Below are 19,476 nucleotides of genomic sequence, written 5' to 3' on the forward strand. Positions count from 1 at the left end.
ATCAGCACAAACTGCACTACTTCCACTCTCCTCCCTTCTTACCACTCTATCACGTACAGAAAAGCACCAATCCTGCGCTACATTCAGATCCACCCTCCCATCTCTCCCCAGCACTGCCCCCCCTTCTTCTTCCTCCTCACCATGCAACCGCCCAAGACGCAAGATGCAAAAAATTTTCATGTTTAATGCATCAAAAAAGTTTCTTGAAATTTCATTCAGCCATAAGTGAGTGCGTGATGCTAAACTGGAATTTTTCTGATCAGTATCATTGCAAGCAAATGATTCAAGTGGTTGGAAACTATAATCCAACTTATGGCATGAAATTTTTCAATCCATGCACTCACAATGAGGCCTCTTATCATCATTACAATGAAAAATTAAATACACTCGAAATTCTGATTGCTTTGCCAATCACTCAAATGAAAAAATGATCGGAAAAAAGGGAACATCCAATTCATCTCAAGCACACTGCTTGTAAACTATCCAGTCCCATATTAGTCCCATGTGTTTCACATCACTCCCTGACTGACTCTGGACTTCAATTTCAGATCTAAAATGTTTAACCCTCTCAATGTGACTGACTGATATATTGACTTTAGCATCTCAGACAAAAAGAGTGGCGAGCAAATGTACGTATCTGCTATTGTTAAATGTGTTACTTTTATTATACTGCTATATTTACATACCTTTTTAGTTGAAAATTTACTTATCATACTTGAGAAGTTCAACATGAATAATTTAAAGAAGTCAAAACGGCATAAAAGGCATAAAAAATAACTTCACAATGCTATTTTCCTTAAGGTGCTTAGTTATATTAAATTGCTTTCACATTATTTCTTGTGCATCAGGATGAAAGCTAGTGTTGAGGGGTTTACTTTAATTCATATAGACTGAAGCAGTACTTCATTTCTAAAATTATGGGTACTGAATTAACACAAACCATACGTACATAATTTTCAAATGTAGCCTTAAATAAATACGCCCCCTTAAATTTTCGATTTTTTAGAACTTTTATTTTAAGTCACAATGAAGAATCATGTCTTCGAAATAGAAAAAAAAGCGATGAAATATTTTGGTATGAACCAGTTTTCCTGGGGAGGTGCTGGAAAGTGCATTCCGGCCGAAATTAAGCCCTGACCTCGGGGGCGGTGCTAAGGATTCAGGGCCCCTCCGTGCACAAATTTTTGTGAGGCCACAATTTTCCCAGTTCACTACATGCAGTTCACAGTACCCAGTGTTATAACCGCGGGGGAATGAGGGCATAGATCCCCCCTGCAAAACCTCAGTGAAATAAAAAAATTATTTAAAACTGTTGTCTAGTATTGACATATAATAACTGCATTTGCATTAAGTTAAAGATCATTTATAAATATGGCAGTGGGATGAGCCACAAACCCCTGGCCCTTACCTAAACCTTCGGATGTTGCCTTAGGGAGGTCGCACCCCCAAGCCATTCATTCCATCCCCACCCCAAAGCATGTTCCTAGGTATGCCACTGATATAAACTATGTTTGTAGTAATGGAAATGAATTAAAGGCTTCGTACCCACATAGCACAAAATATCTGCTAGATGTCTGCAAAATATCCAGAACGTCTTCAGCTAATACCTAGAAAATATATTCTAATAACTTGCAGACATCTTCAAAACATTTAGTAGATATCTCAATGTCCGCATTTCTGATATCTACAAGAAAATTGAGAAGATATTTTCTGGACATTCACAGTCAAATTGGACCCACTGGGAAAATTCAGGATAAATGACTCGAATATATGATATGGTTTGGTGTAACTAGAGTTTATTTTTCAGCGGACAACCAGGTGGTGGAGTATGAGGTGATGGTAGTTTATCTTCTGGGGATTCTTCCTGATTATTAGAACCTGTAAATTTGTTTTCAATTGGCAATGAGTCCGTAAAATATTCGTTACTAAATAATAGCCAGTTTAAATGACGAACGAACGATTCGCTGCACTGAATCGTTCGTTATTTAAACTGGTTACTATTTCCTTGCTCGTCTCGGTGGTCCCTTTGGCCGGGGCCGCCCGGGCCGCGGAGTTTTCGGGGCCCTTATCACCGCAACTGCTGAAGACCAAGGGATAACTCGAACTTATGACTACGAGTGGTTCAATTTTTCATTTTCGATTTTCCCGCCTTCTATCCTATTGTAAAAACTTCCAACTTTGGCCGGAGGAGATCGCAACAGTCGCCACTCCGACCGTTGCGAAGTCGATCGTATTCCGGCATGTCGCCCGGAGAACACAGTCGATAGAGGTCTCTGCGTCCGTGGGGGCGACTCCGGCGCGGAAGGAGAAGAGCGAAGAGGAGCAGCCGAAAGTGGATGGGGGTGACGAAGGACGAGGTCGGGAAACCTCCAGGTGACGTCATGACGAGACGTAGGTGCGCGGAGGAGAGGGAGTCGGCTCTTGTGTGGACGCCCGGGGGATGGGGGTGTCCTGGCGCAAAAGGGGTTTTCAAGGCAGTCCTCCCTCCCCTTCCCAGTCGCTGTCGCGGTCCCGTGGGGAGAACGTCGTGAGAAACGAGAATCGCCGGCCGTGAAGCACGAGGTGCCGTATCGAAGAAGAAGCCGAATTCTTTTCGTTGCCAGTTCGATTCCTGCAGCACAGAACCCTATATCCTGACACAGAAGTCAAGGGAAATTCCATCAGCATCCTGCTCCATTGCTAGTATTTCGAGCACCGGTGAGTGTGAGGAAAACCTTCGTATGTTTGTATGTGTGTGTCTGAGTGATTCGCTACAGGGCTGGGAGAACCGTGCGGGGTCGAATCAGTCGTAATTTGTGTAGGCGTGGTCGTTACCTAGCAACGTGATATCCGCCGCCTCCGAAAGTTTTGACCTGGGTGTTCGTGGTGCATTGCGCCCGGCTTTCCGACCCTGCGCCGGTTCGAGGAATGTTTATGAGGCGAGGTCACGTTAGGAGGTAGGGGTGAATGTTTTCATCCTTGGTTCAGCCCGGGGCTCATGCGGAGTACCGAACTGATTGATAATATTCTTCAGTATACTGGAAATTTTATATCTTGACCTTTGCACCCGTTTTGCGCTGTGCACATAGTTTGTCCTAATTATCTGGTGAACATTGTGTTCGTTCTTGTTGCTACACATATCGATTGCGCCGATGGCTGCGAAAAATCCATAATTTTTGCGTTTATGTGAAAGTGCCTTTTTTCATTGCTAGGAGCTCTATTTACCTGACCGTTTGATCCCCAGAATATGCTGTTGTTGTGAAAATTTATTTTGTTTACGAATTTTTAGCCCCTTGTTAATCGTAATATGCCATTCTATCATTTGCATCATCTGTACCGATACATTAAAGTAACCCCCATCGAAGTAACCGAGTCACGAAAGTGAACCCACTTAGTCGCTTTATAATTTCTGGTACGGGCGAATCTTAAATAATTTACCGACCCGTCCGGTGAATTTAAGAAAACGCGGCTCATGCCGGGCTCTTCGCTGGAAATTCGTTGCCGCGGCCTCGCCGGCCGGTCTTCTTCGCCTGCCCAAATCTGACTTACGCTGTCATTCCACTTTCATGCCAGCCTTTTCATCTCCCGTGTGATTGGAAGCAATTCTTGCCATTTTTCTATTTCAATTTTGTGTTATAAGTCTCCTTCAATCAGACACGTTGCGTTGGGTCCAGAGCACCTACTTGTGGAGTAGCGAAAATTTGGGGTTAATGACAGCCGCCCGCTAAGCGCTGTATGCTCTTGTCTGTTCTACATCTTTTATTTATTATTTACTACCTACATATTTCATTGAAAGTTTACTCCAGACCCGATGGGTCCTATATTTTATTTTTTTATTTTTCTCCATTTTTGTCGGACCAGGTCCAATGGTACTTTAATCAGTGTGATTAATGGTCCGCGCGCCAGCGGTATAATTAATAAAGGTCATTAAGGTCTTGTCAGCGTACATTGTTTCCAACACAGATTCCTTCTGCAGTGGTAGGCCGAAGATTTATGGTGTTAAGGTTTTAATTTAGTAAGGCTTAGTGATATATCTAATTCTGATAAGTGAATATTCTGTTGAAATCACTCATTCGGCAACACTTTTACCTGCGCTTAAGAAGAATATAATTACTGTCGGCGGGTTGAAGCGGCATAAGTTGAAAGATTCAAAATAAAAATCTGTTTATTGGGTTAACATAAATTATATAAAGTTAGAGTAAGGATTAGGTATGTAAATTTTGCCTTCCCTTCTTATTCATGTGTCCAAATAGTAGGGAAGAATGCATTATTTCTTTTGTTGCGTTTGTAATCCTTATGGAAATTATTATTGGATGATTTCGGTGAAGGTTGTGCATGCAAGTTGTGTTGGAGTTATAAAGATGACGGAGGTTCTTAGTTTACTGTGGAATTTATGCGCAAATAATTTCAACTGTCTGTCAACTTTCTCCACGGTTTTGTGGTAGTGCTTACGATCTTTGCAAAATTTGCAATTCATCAGTGATCGTTATTTTTTATGGAGTTGTTTTGCCAAGATGACCCTGAATTTTCTTTTGTACTTTGTGCATTGATGCTTTTGGTATATTCATAATAAGAATATAATAAATTTGACCTAGATGACAGAAGATAATTAGTTTATTTTTAAATAATAAAGAGATACATCCCAAAACAATCATATTGGAATATTTATTGTTGTTATCATTATTTGAAACCCATTTTATCATAGCTATAACTACTACAGATGGACGTCTTTTGCACGGGATGTGTAATTTCATTATGATACCGGAGATTATATGCACATTCAAGAAACGGGTGTATTATTTCTCGTGCTGACGTAAAAATATTTTGGGGGAATAATATATTCTATCGTTGCGTAAAATCGTGTACTTTTTTATTTTGTTTTTGTGTTGAAGTGTCATTTGTGGTTTATTTTTAAATATGTTTCAGCAAAATTTGTAATAAGCGGTAACGAGGTTTAATAAATCCTTTAATGGAGGTATTAGACCTCACCTTAATGCAAAATGTTATCTCTATCACTGGAGATAGGATTTTATAGCATATTTAATCATGTATGGAATAATTGAAGATATTTAATGGAAACAGTTTTGTTTTTTCGTGTGCACAAAGTAAAGTATGGATATTGTGTCGACGCAGGTATGATGCTAATACATGGGTAGTAATTGCTTAGTTGTGCAGAAGGTGGTTCTGAAAATCAGAAACTTTGCCGTTTTACTCTTTTAAATATACCTATTCCGATATGAGTTTTAATGAAAAGGTTTGTATTCCTAATGGTACCGCGTAAAGCACTCATCATAAATGGCCTTTTTACTTTCGTTCAATTAATTGTATTCCCAAAAACATGGTATATGGCTTCTAATGGAAAAACACCCCCATGTGCCCGGCAGTGTTTTTCAACCTTGACACTGTATTATGTGCTAGGGATTGGTGAGAAATGATAATACTGATTAAATAAGGGATTTTGTGAATCCATTGATTGTGGTAAAGATAACAACGGTATTTTGCGTTTCAATGCAATCGTGAGAACTCATTGGTAAAATTTCGCTATTTTTGTGCAGATTAGGTCAAAAATGATAGGTGTTAGCTCGTGACCTATGGGCGCAATATAGTATTTACTTTCCCTTCTATCCCATATTTTGCTGCCCGGTTTCACTGATAATGTTCCGGACTTACCAATTATTTTCAAATTTTTGTTTTGACGCAAATTCATTCCTTTGCATCCCCCCTTCGAATTAATGAATTGAATCGCGATTTTTGATTGAAAGTAAGCGACCCTGTCAAAGTTGAAAACGGAGATCAGTTGGAGTTTGGGCGTGGGGAGGGGGGGGGGGGGTCGCGTATCGACCCTGGAATCGATTGGTTTAAAGGAGAATCTTGAGCGCTTTCGCCCTGTAAACAATTTTTTTTGGGAAAGTTCGAAAGGGGAGAAAATGGAATTTGCAAAGGAGGTGAAAAGGCTGACTATTTTCGATAAAAGACATTGCCCCGGCAGAGAGTGGTTTAAATTTTTGGTATATATGCAGCGGGCTGGAAAAATTAAATCCATTGATATACGACACATGCGGATTACCATTGGAACGAATCATTTCCACTCGATCGGTCTTTTTTCTAGATGTATTCTTCGTTTAGAATTTAGGCTTTCATCTTGAAACTTTCACGGAATAAAAATTAGACCATTGTGAGCATTTTCCTGTGTTAAGTTTGAAAATTTACATCAATATGTTTTCAGATGTAAATTTTTTACATTTGAGTTGCGAGCGAATGTTGACAAAAGTACTTCTCTATACGCTCCTATGATTTCAAGGCGATATCATAAGTTCTTATCCGTTAGACGGTGCAAATACTACGTAAAAAGACTAAGTACGACCGGCCGAATGGGAATTGCACTTTTCAGAACATTTTGTTGTTCGCATTTCATCGGTCCTTTGCCTTTTTCTACCCAATACTTTTTTGTTACCATTCCCTTTCCTTGTCCTGTAGAAGAGCACGGCCTTGGGGGAATTATTTCACTCAACTGTCGCACGGCCGTAGTACGTTCATTAAATGAAACCGAATCCTTTTAATGAATTTCGACTTCGGGTCTGAATGAATCACCCCTTTGTAGAATACTGAATTTACTCCCTTTTGGAGGTTTCAGAGCACCCTTACCTGGATGCTAAAGCACGGCGCACGTGCTAGTAAATTTGTACTTGGAATTTGATTATTTTTATACAAAATCATTTGCAAGTATGTTCTATTCGAGAATATTTACCTTCCGTGATGATTATGCCCCGAGATATTACTATATTAATTTAATTACTATAATAATTACTTCGCCTCTGCTCAGGCTTTATTTACTTAATTTTGATTCTAATTTAATTCGAGATTTCATGCGAGATCATTCGAAAATTCGAGAGTTCATTCTTTTGTCCTCAATGATTGAGAGGATTTTTTCTCTCAAAGTATTGTAAAATGTGAAAATCGATCAGAAATAAAATCCCTGTCACGTATATCACTGTTAAGAATAAGTACTACAGAAGGTATAGAATAGAGTACGAATTAATTTTATTTCTCGCGGTTTTTGTCCCAAATAAATGCATATTCAAATCATTCTCATTTTATCAGCGTATTCATTAGGGATTGTTTGTGAAATCGTCACTGCTGAGGCATTCCCTTCGGTCGGAGTGCCGCCATTGCAACGAAATATCAAGCAACATTTTATTGGTAGTTATATATTTTTGGTCACTTTTAGCCCACCTTTGTTGCGTTAACGATGTCTATAGAGTTTTTGTCCATTTACTCGTTTAGGGAGAGCCTTCCACTGTCAAAAGGAATCCCTCGCAAGTGTCTAAACAACAACGAACTGCGCGAGTGTCATGTGCAAATCTAAGGAGTAGCTGAGAAGCTTAGCTGTGACTCGCACGGCATGAGCTGATGCAGTCATCCAAATTGTTTGCGAAAGGGTTAAGGCCCTCGCTATTTTTTGTCACGAATCGCTCAAGCAAACAAACGAGAAATTGAAAAATGTGTTCATGATAAAATATAAGCTCGAATAGTATTTTCCACGATTTAATTTATAACTCCACCACTTACCGTGGTTTCGACACTCGATGCAATTTTCAAAGTCTCCTTGTATAGTAGAATCATATATTTGTGTGGAAATTACTATTGGTGATTATATTTTATCATGGATATATCGCATTTCCACCGCGTCAAGCTTGAAACGTTTTCATACGTGGAAAAATACGATTCTATTTTTTTTACAAGCTCTGTAACAATAGGCTGTTAAAAATCTGAATAAGCCCATAGTCAAGGTGTTGTCTATATTGGATACTGATATTGTTTTAGTAAGACTTGTCGCCTTAAACAGAGATGGGCGTTACTGAGCACTGCCACGGTATCTTTCTTCATCTGTAAAGGAAGGAAGAAGGGATAGCGGTGAGTGACACTGACAGAAATGAAACTTGATAGGATATTCAGGCCCCTTGTCAAGTCGACCCTTTCTGCCGTCAGACGCGGTCTTCAGATAACCTAGAATATTTACGTTGAGCCAAAATGCTACCTCAAGAGTGCCAAGGCTATATGACTTCTTGTCTCAGACATTTTTCTTTCCAAAAAATAATAGGGATAAAGGAAAACTCATGGCAATGGTCCCACAGCGCCGGACTGCAGTCCAAGACGTTCATAGGATTTTGGTTATATAAGAAATTGCATACACAAAAGATTTTGGGCTCAATTTATCGCTGCTATAATTAATTTTTAGGAAAAACTTCAGTGGCAGATGTCTTTAATGTGTAATTACCCGTTTTTTTTCGTGTATTTCATTGCCCCTCGTGTGGGACTGCTTTACTGTGATTAGTCGTACCTGGCGGGTGTCGTTAATCTTCTTCAGAGGTATGTCTGGCAACGGTGGTGAGAACTTCAATTGCTTTTACTCTTTGATTGCCATCGGTTGATTTTCTGCCACAAAATTTATGTCGCGGGTCTAGTCTTTTTCTAGTATAAAGGAATTCGAGCTTTTCCGACCTGAGAGTCAAAGGAATGCATTGAATGGTGACACGTAATTGAGCATTGGACCCGTGTTTTGAATCTCTTAAATTTTGTTTGTTTTCGTAAAAGTTCTTTTGCGTAAATAAATTTCGTTTGAATGACACGTAATTCATTCTTTTAAATTGTCATACTTTTAGATTAGTTAAACGAGAAATAGAAAGTAGTATAATTTTAAATGTTATCTAAATGAGTAATTCAAAGGTAGAAAGGTTCTCCAGCTTTTGAGCAGAACAATAAAATTATTGCAGCACCTATCGACATACGATTCCGATAAGTGTCTTCATTCTACGCATTTTAATCAAGGCCGTTGCTAGAAAACTTTTCTGGGGAGGGTTTGAATGGGAGCGAGTATTCTTGGGGGGCTCACTGCGAGGCGGTGAAGCTAAGAGAGCACATTTCAAACATTTCGGAGTAGGTTTGAGCGCCTTTACCCCGCCTCCGCACGCTACGGCCTTTGATTTAATCTAATGTGCAGTAATTTATACTAACCAGGCAGCTTATACTTCATAGTGCAGCAAATATTTTCGTTCCTATCTTTTATAACTGTTTGGACCGATATGAATAATTCATCCGGAATTATGTATGTTATATCGATGAATTGTAGAATGCGATTCATCTCTTAGTCGTTTGATGCTTTATGACGTAATTAAATCGCAGATCGATTCGGAACTCAGTTCTCCAAATGATATTTGTGGATTATGCAGACCAGGCGAATATCGATGAATGAATTCATTTGTCTCATTAAGGAAGAGTGGAGTTGGTTCCCTGAAAAATGTTCGGAACCGATCCAAGATTTTTTTAACCGTGTAAATTTTTTTTAAATCAGTAGCCACGGTGCTTTACTATTTTTCCTGCTGAGGAGGGGTTTGGCCTTAATGAAGTTTTATATTATCTGATATAATTATCTACCCTAACAGAGTGACATTGAAATTATCATGTGTCGCCTTGATGTGTAAATGGAATGATGGGTCCCGTTTAAATGATAAATTAAGTTGTATGCATTTGTTCAGGTTATTAATTTGATATTATTTTCGTTCATATTCTTCGCCTAAGGTTTCCAGACACCTTGACCATACTACTGACATCCACGCCCGTGGTAAGTACCAGTTTCTTAATGATGATTAACGTCTCGGAGGTTAATCATCATTAAATAATTCCGGCGAAGAAAAAGAAATCGATATATCTAGTTATCAATTACTTGAGCTTCGCACTGTCTCATCGCCAATATAAACTTGGTATCGCAAAAGAAAAATTTTAATTTTCCAAATGAGATAGTTTGCGATACTAATGAGTCGAAGCCCGTGTTGCTTCCGCTTTCTATTCGGAACATTTGGCCAACTGCTTCCCCACTTGCCAGTTGAAGCGACGACTCCTCTCGCGTGCGTACGCACTCTGCGATATTTTTAGTTCACTGTCCAACGTAATGTCGCTGCACTCCCATGCTCTTTCCCTCTCGTTTCGCGGCAGGGGTTGCCAAGTGCCATCTATAATCTTTCCGTCTTCCTTTTGCTATTTATTCTTCGTCACGCCTGTCTTCTTTATTTTACCTCGGCGCAATCTCCATCGAGATTGCATGAGAGAAAGGAAGACCGAAGGGTAATGAAATACCCTTGTGGTAGCGGATAATTATGTAAGGACTCATGTCCTTGAGTGCGGTCTCATAAACACGAGCTATAATATGATATATAATGAGTTCTCGAGAACAAGGGATAATAGAGGTTATTTTCTATTGGAACACTCGGCAAATTGATATTTAAATAATGAATATGTACTCGTAATGGCCCTTGGAAATTGCACGAGCCTTTATGAATAAAATTATTTTGTGCCTGTGAAAATATTTTATTCTATGAGAGTCTTATCCTTCTTATCATGTGCTCATTTTCTAATATCAGTGTGCACTGGTATGCTGGATGATAATGTATTTCACATCATAATAATGGAAAATCAGGACTCATAAGAATCGTGCAGCCAAAATATCAGTCAACATTATTTCAGTTTTTTCGCGGACATATCGTCGTTATTTTATCGAGGTAGAATCGAAGCAACAAGATGTTAAAGCAATTTTATTTGGTATCACATTCTTTCCAATTGCTAACCTGCATAGTTTACACTTTCTTTCGTAAAAGAGTGGAGTCCTATTTGTAAAAAAAATAGTGTTTCCCTGATCACTGATCATTACATTTGTTGCTTTACTGTGGAATTATTATTTCATTAGGACTGAATTGCCAGTATGTTTAGGGCATTATAAAATGCCCATTTCAAATGATCTCATCTTTACCCTTTTCTGATATAGAAGTTTTGTTGAACGATAATTTGAATTTGCGAAAGAAGATGTACATTAGTAAATATTTTAAATTAGGTTTACTACTCGCACTTTGCTCTTTTCAATGGATCTGAGTAAAAATGATAATTTTTTATGTTACCATTCAAACTCTGCTTAACACAATCACTTCTCATGATACTCTCCTTAGTTTTTTACTTTCTAATGCCATCTTCACCACTCTATCCGGATAGACTGTCTTAATTACTTAGTTAGGTCATGCATTAAGCCTCCAGTAGATGGAGTATCTTTATCAAGAACTAGGTCGTATCCTAAGGCTCCGGTAATACTTTTTATATAATTCAAGGAATTCCAGGGTAGTTGGTGCAAGCTAGCTGTTCGCCAACCTAGAGCATTTTCTCATCTATCCTATACAAAACTGCAAATCTAAGTGGAGGATTTTGGTATTCGATTAAATTGTGAAGTTTACGTTGGAATGTGATAAAATTTCCTCGGTGCACCTACGTTGAATTGCGTCTTTAATTTCATTATGAAAGAGAGTTTACGAACCTGCATTATATTTTACGGTACTGTTTTTCATGAGATACAGCGAAGGAACTTGTCACAAGTAAGTCGATGGACATTGTCCATTGGACAATAATCCTTGTTTGTAATTATTTGATAATCGTGAATTTCTAATTTTTTATAAACTCGACCATTTTTATCGCTAGAAACACACTAATATTATTATTTCCTTTTGGCTCATATCGTCCGCTTACCCTTGTAAGAGTTGCTGTATTTAGTATCAAAATAGTAGGCAATCGGTCTTTAATGATTAGTACAGATGTAACTTTCTTGGTATGATATAGAAGAAAAAATCATTTCTATACCTTCTCTTGAAAATTGGTGGCAATTATCTCTCCCATTAATTTACGATTCAAGGTGATACATCGAATTTCTTCGCGAAGTCGACTCTATGACTCTAAAGCCGTCATTACGAAGTGATGTCTTTGAAATAACGAAGACTATCTGATTTTTGGTAGGCACCTGTTTCACAATATACCGTATTATCACAACTGATATGATAGGATCTCCTAATATTTCGGATCTAAATTATGAACAGTTGTTGTAGCTATAATGCAACAGCTTTCGTTTTGAGGTACGTAATTATATTTTGCGAAAAAAATATTTTCCATTCAATTTATTTTCCATTTTTTCTATTATCCGCCTCCTTTCTCCTGTTTATGCATGAAATCCAAACAGAATCATTTTGCACACGAAGAAGCTTTTTAAAAATCGACAAAATTATTGCTGATAAATGTTGCGGCGGCCACTGCGTAGAAGGCTCGAAATAGAAGTATCTATTCAAGATAAGGGCGGTATTTTAAATCCGCTTATCGAACGTGTCAAAACTTTTTCGGCGTGACCATCGGCTTCCGCTCTGCAGATCGGCTAATATGATGGATGGAGAAGTTGAGAGGCTGGCTTCCGGATGAAAAATTAGTAAGCCAGTGAATATCTTATAGAATAAAATGAAATAACTTTCAGCATCTAGCGCTATCGTCAGGTGATGTCACTAGATGCTGAAACCCGGGTCGTGCTATTTAAAATAAAGTGTGGAATAAAACAAAGTTATTTTCTTTTATTCTATAATGAAGCAATTCCACAAAATAACGCCTGAGACCGTGTCTTATATTAACAGTGATTATCTCTTTAAATTGCCATCATTATTTTCTAGGATCTAAAAATTACCTGCTTCTTGTACCGATGCTGGTGATGATATCGAAGCATCAACTCTCGAAATTTTCTCCCTGCTGTCATGGCGTGCAAACTTAAACCGTCCTCGGCTCGTGTTTGCCCAATAGTGGATGCTTTGGACTACGGAATCTAAACTCTCCGGTATGGGATGGGAAAGTTCTCTATACTCTGCCTTGCTTTTTCCGAGGACAGCCTCTCTTGTCCTCCTTTTTTCTCACTACCTCGTCCCATCTTCTCTTTTGGCTTCGTCCTCTGCGCCTGAATTTGACGCTAAAATTGCTTAAAGTTACCGCGAGGTATCTGCTGTGAGGTAGCTTGGTAGAATTTTCTGCTATATTAATCGAAAGAACATCAGTGGACTCTTTTTTCTACTCATAGACATCATCTATCCGCATCGCGTTGTGCAAAATCCATTTCCTTGGTAGTTGGTAAAACCGTCATGGATGGAATTCCACTGCAAGTCGAAGAGGTCTGCCGCATTCCTTGTCAAACATGTGGGAATGACTACATCAGCGAAACAGGCAGATCAGTGTAAACACGCTTAGGGAAACACGAGAGAGATATTCGACTGTGGCAGTCAACGAAGTCCGCGGTAGCGAAAACGCAGCGTTGGGCCACGAAATCGACCTTAAGGAAACAAAAATTGTCGCCAAGTAAAAGCGTTTTAAACGAGAGTCGTCAGAGACGTCATAGGAATAAAAAAAGGAAGAGAAGAACAATTTTAAAAAGAACACCGGCCTCAAACTAAGCCGTACTTGGCTACCCGTAATCATGAAAAACACCCAACAATTGACTCCTATCTCCTCGCGCTCCTACCCCCCAACCCATGGCACATACCTATGCAGGGTGGAGAAAAATTTCGTCACGAAATGTTAACAATAGATAGCCGATGCTAGTATGTACCAAAATTACTGATGATATTAATGTTGAAAACGCACAATTTTTAAACTATAGAAACTTAAAGCCAAGCGCCTGGATTGGCCGCGAGTTTGCCCTGTCGCCAGATGCCCTTAACAACTCATTGCTTCGAATGCTTTGCCTACCGGAGATCGCGATGTATCAACGGATTTTCAAAAGAATCCCGCCAGTATAGTGATTGGATATAAAAATTGAGTATTCTCATGAAGCAATGCCGATTTCCCTTAGAGACGAGCTCAAAGAATCTGTAGCTTAAAAACGGTGCGTTTTCGACATCATTGCTAATTTTGGTTCCGACTGGCATCAGATACCCATGGTTATAATTTGACGCAATTTCTCTCCTCCCTGTATGTGAGAGTATAATTTCCTTGTTCATCAAATTCCCTTGATAGAGCGAACAGCATTGGTCGGGAAACGTTAGGGCCCACTCGAACGCGGTGAGATAGCCCAAAAAGATTTTAACTACCATGACGAGTACCCGCGGATGTTTTAGCGAAGAATCCATTTCCTTGCCTACTCATGTCATCCCGCTCATCAATGTACAGTGAACTTTCAAACAAGCCGTAAAAAATGCAGTTCCGGATCCTTTCCCACATTAACTTTCGCTACATCTGCTGTTTCGGCTGCATGACGCACAACCGGCGAGCAATTGCCGCTCCGTGGCCGGGTCAACGGATCATCGTCCTTGAACATCCCCTCCCTGAAAAAAATTCCCTAAGCGTCGAGGGCAGTATATTTTTTCCCCATAAAAAATCAATCGTATCTCGTATTCCGTCGCCATGGGATCCGCTGGCCCTTTTAAAGGTTGACCCCGCGTCGTGAGGTTATTTGGACATTCAGAATGGAGGTTGGTGGGGAAGTAGTGAAGCCAAAAAAGAAGTCGGCATCTCAGCCAATCGTATTCGTGTGGAAACTCGTCTCTTTGGGAATTGGCATTGCTCCATGAGAATACTCAATTTTTATATGCAATCACTATACTGGCGGGATTCTTTTGAAAATCCGTTGTGCACGTGAAGCTAATGATTTATACGCTCGATTGAGAAAGGAATATGTGTGTCCGTACTCATCATGCCATGACACTGACGTAATCCTGGTTTTATTTCAGTTAGTGTCTGTGGAGTATAGTACTTAGCGCAGCCGATTTTTATCTCGATTTTCGTTAATAATGTTGTATTTTAGTCATTTTGGTTCTTATAGGTAGGTTTACACTATCCAAGCTGTGTAGTTGTATCCAATCCATCTACTTAAGAAACAATGATTCCTTTGAATGTATAGCGTTTTGCTGTTGAATGTGCGACTGGCATAATTGTTTTGTGAATTACGTGTAATAAAATTATTGTATTTTATTTAAACCTCATTTGTTATCACTAGTTATTTTATTAAATTACTATCAGATAGTTATGCTTAAGTGAAATGGAGTTGATACAACTTCTTTCGCTTCAATAAATTGTTATCCTTGTGAGCTTTGTACTTACTTAGTAGTGACCACGGATTGCACATGATCTCTCGGGTACTTACAGCTCCCGTTGAGTTTTGTGGTTATTTTGATTCTGCCAAGTCCAAAATTCCTAATCGGCCTCTATCCATTAATGTGAGGGTTCCAAAGGAGAGTAAGAGTGAAACAGCGTGGGCAATGACGTAACGTTTGACGAGAATCTTTATTTTTGAGTGCGGAAATAGCTATATTCGGTGTCCCGCGACACGAGATGTTGTCACTTTCGTGGTTACTATCGATCCTATTCTTTCCAAATTGGGCCAATTGGAAGATCGTTTCAATTGATCTCACATTTCAACGTAAAGTATATTTTACTATTTTCGTTTATTAAAGTTTTGACAAAACATTCTTATGCCTTTATATCGAGCACTACGAATTTGATGAACTATTCCTTGTATCTCTTTACTCGCCCTACTTCGTTACTTTTTACCTCTATATTCATGGCTTGAAGGAGCTGGCTTACGGAGTTGTATCTTTTCCTATGTTTGCGCTGTACTCCCCGTGTCTACCGACGGCATACGTTTTTCAAGCCGGGACCCGTGCGCTGAAAAAGTCATTTCTAATGTCAGCAAAGTTGATGGATGGTTTTTTTATGTTACTTATTGATCATGCAAAATGGTGATTTGTTTCCGGCTTAAAGAATCGATTATGGAGTGCTTACATGTTTTCCTTTTGTTTTTTCCATATTTTCATAGAAAATAATTGTTTGGTCGTTTCACGTCGGCGTCTCGTATAAGGAGGATTTGCATTTGGGTTAGAGGGGTGGTTCTCAAGTTTTCTCATTGGTACTCATCTGACCTCTCGGTATTTATTCGCTTTTCGTTATTCACATGAGAGAAGTCCCACTGCATACGGCAGAATGTGATATATTGAATGTCAACACTTGTCATATACCTTAACCAATGTTGCGCTGAATTTTTATTAAATGTAAGTACTGTTTAGTTTTTCAATTTCTTAAAAAAAACGAGAGATTCTCTCTCTTTCTATTTCGTTTTATTTCTCACTTATTGGTTACGTACATACACATAATTTGCATGGAATAGGGTAGTTTCCTTAATCAAAGAAAACGAAAGGCATTGATTGCGATTCGTTACCCACCATTAGTGTATTCATAATATACAAATTATTTCGTTTTAGAAATACCGGTTTAGACGAATGGGAATGGTCCATTTTTATCCTCATTTGAAAACGGCCAGATTGGCGCCCACGCGATGCCACTCCACGTGACGTCACAGGGACCTAGTTTCTATACGAGTAGATAGGAGTTATACATCGTCTGAGATTACCAATGCATGCATGAGGCGCAGAGCTCAGGGAAACATGTCTTAATAATCACTTATTAAAACTGGCTAAGGTCGGAAAGTTTTCTTCGTTTGATAAGGTATTAATAATCCTTATTTAAGCCAAGCGCTACCAGATAGCAGGGTACTAGGCTACCCGCTAGCAGCCTGCGTCGTATCAGCGCTCAAGCCTCCCTCAAGGTCACCTCACAGGGCGACAGCGGGAACGAGAAATACGTCACACGGAGAGATTTCCCGGCATTCATACTTAGCCGTCGCGTTTTCGCGCGCTTGAAAATTTTCACTTTTCATTTAATCGCGAAAAATAGATATCGTCATTTAAAAATCTAAATGCGTGAAATACGTACTCCAGGAGTAATATTCTTTCGATTTAGGCAATAAAAAAATAATAGGAAACCACCCTATTGAATAACATTTCCTGCGGTTGTGCAATAAGTGGGAGACCAATGATGTTCGCTTATTATTCCCTCATCTTCTTGGCATCGTGCACTTATCGTAATATACCAAGATCTCAATAATAACTATCGTTTTTCCTCTGTCTCAAGAAACGTGAGGCATTAAAACATGCGTGACATTATGTATCTTTCTCTTTAATTAAAAGTGATAAACGATCCTATTCACCAGCCCGCCAAGGTCAACTCCGTTAACTACGCGGAGGTATAATTTGCATAATAGATAGTGTAGCTAGTTTTCTTGTGAATAAAATTTACGATTCTTTAAAAAAAAATAACCGGCATTTTTTTAAAAGCCAATCCCCTCGATCTGCTAAAAACCGCGGGTGTAGTGTAGGTAGTTTTCTTATGGATGAAATTTTCAATTCATCTAAAAAACGGCATTTTTTAAGCCAGTCTCCTAGGATCCCTGCTGAAAACCGCGGGTGTGTTTGAAGTCACGTTTGCAAACGAGGCGTGATTGGTGGACACGACCATTTCATCGGGTCACGGAGTACGACTGTGAGAGTCCGGCCGTTGCCTCTCCTCCGCCTAAATATATTTTATTTTATCTCTCTCGCCCTTCCCCTCTCTATGGCTAATCTCCCCCGCGCGAATCTGCTCATAAGACAGTCTGAAATAAATCGTGAGAGCCTCGAGGGCACTTTGATAACGTCGCCCCCGGACTTGCATCTACGTGACTTCACTCAAGTTTTTTGCAAAACGTGCGTGAAAAAAAAGCTGTAAAACCCATCGGAAACCATCCGTTTATTAGGCTGTGCGAGCGCCTCGTGACTGGCTTGCGCTTACTTAGTAGTAGCGCTTGCGTAATCTCAACCTTGTAAGCTGTGAACCTTCTTCTTTCATAACTATGCAGGGGCCAGGGTGTATGCTGTACGTCTGGGGACTGCATAATTGAGTAGGAAACGGGACTTTTTCTTTTTGGGATTATTAAGAAGTCTACAGTGTCATGGAGGCATTGTTGATTTTTTTGTTCCAATTGATTAGTCTTACTCTATATGTGTTTGTCTTTACCTGTAATGGTAATTATTCGAATTCATGGGAGCGTGAATATATGTCTTTCTGCCAAATAACCTATTTTCGTAAAAAAATCGTTAATTTGAATTATCCATTTTATACCAGATTAAGAAACAAATTGTCAATTATTCTTTAGAATTCGACGTTTTCCTCCGTGACCTTCTATTCAGTTGAATAAATTAATAATGCCAGTATTATATTTCTATGATAGCACACATAAAGAGATATATTAAAGTTGGCGGGCTAAATATTTTTCGGTAGTGGTCATTTATTTGTCTCGCCACTTCTTCTCGCGACTTACGAATGGGAGAAACATAGATATAGATATAACATGGGAGATAGTGCCTTATTCACTAGCATATGAATGAAAATAGTTTAGTGTGGATAAAAGAAAAAAGGGTTGTGATGTACGTTGGATGTAATAACTATTCACCGAATTTCTTGAAAATAATATAATATTTATAGACACAAAATTAAGACCGATAAGAATAGGCTTGCTTGAAACACACACAAGGAGGGGTAATTAAAAACCTGCGAAAAAGCCCTGGTAGTTGCCAAGCCATTATATGGCTGAAAGGATGTTAAAAGAAGAGACGTAGATGCATGATATGTGTTGCTGAAAAAATGGGGTGAATGCGATGGAAACATAGTTAGAGTGTGATCGTGACTAAGGAGAGAATATCACGCAATGCATTACCTAATACGTAGTACATCTCGTGTTTGGTCTTTATTAAGTGGAGGTATAATTTGCCGTAATTATGTGGAAAGGGAGGGCTAGTCTTCCATTCACGATAGCTAAAGTTTTGCATAATTAGTATAGCTGTAATTTTAGATAATAATTCATTTGTGTGCAGACTCACAATTTTAACGCGTCTTTCTTAAGATTTCCGTTATCGTTTTTTATGTATTTCCTTCCATCTATTTCATTAATCCCGTAATTTCTATTCCTAGATTATCTATGAAATATAATAGTCCATGGATGCTAATTAACCTATTACTTTCATGTGTAACATTTTTTTCCTTAAAAATGTTTTGGTTTAGGCATCCCTAGTACGTCTCTGAATTGGCACTTTATTAAGAAGTATCCATCGTAACGGCTCGTAAAAAGAGTAGCTAGTCGAACTTTCGTATGAATGTTTGATACTTTTGTTGAGCTATTTCTTTGCGAACCTTCCCGCAAATTAATGACTATTCCCGGTCAATATTTGGCACGCCAGCTTTATTCAATGTCCTTTCGTGTGCCATCATAGAGATATAATATTGGCCTTATTATTCCGTGATATTTTATTGACCTGAAGAAGGATTTGGTTCTTTCCCGGCGAATGCTGTTGATGAAATCTTCTCGGGAAATCAGCCGGGTGATGATGGCCATTGCTGGGCAGCAATGGCCATCATCACCCGGCTGATTTCCCGAGAAGATTTCATTTTATTGACCTTATTAATCTGTAACCTTCTTATTCAACTGAATAGAAGGTCACGGAAGAAAACGTCGAATTATCGATTTCTAAAATAAGAACATTAACTATTCTTTTCTATATCTGGCGCAAATGTTTTTGTCTTTCTTAGCTTATAACTATATGTACTCTTTTTTTTAAATTTAATGTCTTCAAAGTTAACAAAAAAAGAATTGGAGACCCATTCATGTGGAGAATGAGATGATGAGCAAGGTTGTTTAAAGGTCACATGACTGATGCACGATGACCGCCGCCAATATCCACTCTGCATTGGAATAGACGATGGCCTTGATATCTGGTCGTTTCCTACTTGTGT

General features: G+C 39.0%; 1 protein-coding gene across 2 annotated transcripts in view; it reads left to right on the forward strand.

Annotated features, from left to right (window-relative positions):
• Positions 1 to 2,436: 2,436 nt before the first annotated feature.
• Positions 2,437 to 19,476, forward strand: part of LOC124156056 (oxidative stress-induced growth inhibitor 1-like) — a 102,050-nt gene continuing 85,010 nt past the window's right edge. For both annotated transcript variants that reach the window (XM_046530357.1, XM_046530360.1), the window contains exon 1: positions 2,437 to 2,697. The gene's annotated coding sequence lies outside the window, so the exon portion shown is untranslated. The remainder of the gene's footprint in view (positions 2,698 to 19,476) is intronic.

Source organism: Ischnura elegans, chromosome 3 (genome assembly GCF_921293095.1).
Source record: "Ischnura elegans chromosome 3, ioIscEleg1.1, whole genome shotgun sequence".
Classification (NCBI taxonomy): Eukaryota; Metazoa; Arthropoda; class Insecta; order Odonata; family Coenagrionidae; genus Ischnura; species Ischnura elegans.